The 2,754-nt window shown below is 44.0% G+C and overlaps 1 non-coding gene across 1 annotated transcript; it reads right to left on the bottom strand.

Annotated features, from left to right (window-relative positions):
• Positions 1 to 497: 497 nt before the first annotated feature.
• On the bottom strand, positions 498 to 568 carry TRNAG-GCC (transfer RNA glycine (anticodon GCC)). Its single transcript has one exon. It is a non-coding gene; the product is annotated as a tRNA-Gly (tRNA).
• Between the last annotated feature and the right edge of the window lie 2,186 nt (positions 569 to 2,754).

Below are 2,754 nucleotides of genomic sequence, written 5' to 3'. Positions count from 1 at the left end.
TCTCTGGGTGCATAATAACTGCTGTGTAGCGTTTATACGCACCGCTGCTAAGCCACAGAGCGGAACATTTAAAAAAGAAAACAAAAACAGGACGACTGCGCATGTCAGCGTGCGTGAGATATGTGTGTGGGATACGCTGTCATGCGCAGTCCAAAATCGCTGCCATACGTAGCGAAATGCCGGCTCACACGGCGGTAAAACGCTGTGTTATATACATACGGTCATGTGAGCCCGGGTCTCGTTGTTCATTCCTTTTTTTTTTCATTTTTTTAGTGCGTCCCCAAAATTTGCTAATGAATTATAGTGATTTTCCTATAAAACAGAGGCAGGATCTTCTGTCCAGAAGCTTCTTGGCTGGAAAGTGATGATGTGGCGGAAGGAGATCTATCTGAAGGAATCCTGAACAGCTGAACTCCTTGTATCTAGTCTACAAACAAACATATATTATAGGACTCTGGATGATGAGGAAATGAGCAAAAAGGGGAAAAAAATAATCCTGCATTGGCCGGGAATCGAACCCAGGCCTCCCGCGTGGCAGGCGAGAATTCTACCACTGAACCACCAATGCTTGGATGCTGCTGTGTACTACCGAAAAAGTTTCTCAAAAGTGATTTAAAAGGCTATTTACTGTAATAAGGACCAGATGTGCGTATTTTTCAAAGACTTGTGCAGCGTATTGAGCATTTGCGCTCATATTGACTGCATATTCACACACCTCCCGTACACTTCTATGGGGCCCTCAGTGTACAAATATGTGGGAAAATTAAACGGGTCCTATTTTTGACCGCCCGTGAGAAATGCACACGCAAAACACTCTCTTGGGAAGAAATCCATTGACATCCATGGCTTCTATTCTCTGCGCATTGACTATGATAACACCGGGATTCGGCTGAGAGAACACCGAACCCTGCAGTTAACACCTTATGTGCCGCGACCAATGTTCTCTAAATCCCACTAAAGCTAAGTTGAGGTTTCCTAAAAATTGAGTTATTCCATATTTTTGCAGATTTAGGGCTCAAGCAGATGAACGTGTTAGCGCGGATTCTTGCACGCTTGAAAATCATGTGAGTATACCGCAACAAAACAAAGCAAGTTCAATCATTTCATTCTCACAAGCGTGTTTGTTGCATGCATTTCCTACGCAAGAAAAAAGATAGTACCTGCTCTCTCTGCGTGTTATGCAGAAAGCTGCAATAGAAGTCTATGCAGGTTAAAAAAAGAGAAGAGTGTGATTGGCGGACAACGCTTGTTCATGCGCAAATACGCTCCGTAGCGCCAAGCATATTTGTGCATACGTTTGTATGTCGGAGCCCTTAGGCTGTGAAGCAGTGCTGGGCTGGCGGTGGGTTAGATGGCACGCTGTGCAGAATGTGCAGAGTTTTTTGACAACCACCCCATAAAAAATGCAACTTATATTGCAAAAATGTGCAGCTGTTGTTGTTAGCCGTTTAGTCCATCATGACCCTCGGCGACCGTAAAGCTGAGCTCCCTCCATGTTTTTCGGTTTTGCACTTCTTCTTTCAGTTGTGTGATATCCATGCCAGTATCAGCTCTGACAGTATGAGCCATCGTGTCCTTTGGTGGCCGGTTCTTCTTTTGCCGCTGATCTGTCCAAGTATTATAGATTTTTCTAGCGACTCTGCTCGCATTATATGGCCAAAATACGTGAGCCTGAGTCCGGTCATTCTGCTCTCCAGTGATATATCGGGTCTTACACAAATCAGGACTTCTCTGTTTGTTACTCTCGCCGTCCAGGGTACACGCAGAAGCTTTTGCCGGCAGCACAGCTCATACACATCAATCCTCCTTCTATCCGCTTTTTTCACAGTCCAGCTGTCACCTCCATACATGGCTATGGGGAATACGGTGGTTTGCACTATCTGGCATTTAGTTGTATTCCGATATCCCTACTTTCCAGATTTTGCCCATGTTTAGCATCACGCTTCGCCCCAATGTTATCCTATGTTTTATCCCTGGCATAGATTCTCCATCCTGGTCAATATTCAAACCAAGGAAGATGAAGTCTCGTACGCATTCTCTGACCTCATTGTCATTTTGATTTGAATTTGGTCATTTCTTTGTAATTGTCATAATTTTAATCTTCTCTAGGCCTGTTTTACACGGGCTACAAAATCGCAACACGATGTATGTGAAGCCCATGCTTTCCAATGGGTTCTTTCAGACTACAAAACGTCGCTCATGTGAAAAAACCCATTGGAAACCATGGGCTTCACATAAATGTGTTTTGTAATGATGTTGCATTGCTACAAAATCAAACGATTTTGTAGTCCGTGTGAAACAGGCCTTAAATTCAGGTAGAGGCCCAATTTTTGACTTTCAGTTTTAATCTTCCATATCAGCGGCTTCAGACCGACTTCTGTTTCTGCAGGTAGAGTTGTGTCATCCACATAACGGAGATTGTTGATGTTTCTGCCACCTATTCTCACCCTGGTTTCCAATTCGTCTAGGCCCATTTGTAGTGGCCCAGAGTAATAGGGCCCCTCCATAAAAGTGTGCATGCATTTGTCTAACTGTATTGTCAGTGTCTTCTGTGTTGCAAGATTGATGTGTATTGCATAGCTGCAGCACTGTAAGAGTTAACTGTCTGGTATGTGAGATATCTGTCTGGAAATGTATCTTTTGTTTGTCATGTGACCTTGTTAGATATCTGTAGGTGCAAGGTGCATGAGTGGGGCTGTCTGTCGTTTTCGGGTCTTTGAGCTTGGAGCTTTTGGAAGGGAGTCACACAGAGAC

This window comes from Eleutherodactylus coqui, chromosome 2 (genome assembly GCF_035609145.1).
Source record: "Eleutherodactylus coqui strain aEleCoq1 chromosome 2, aEleCoq1.hap1, whole genome shotgun sequence".
NCBI lineage: Eukaryota > Metazoa > Chordata > Amphibia > Anura > Eleutherodactylidae > Eleutherodactylus > Eleutherodactylus coqui.
This window is presented reverse-complemented; position numbering and strand designations above follow the sequence as displayed.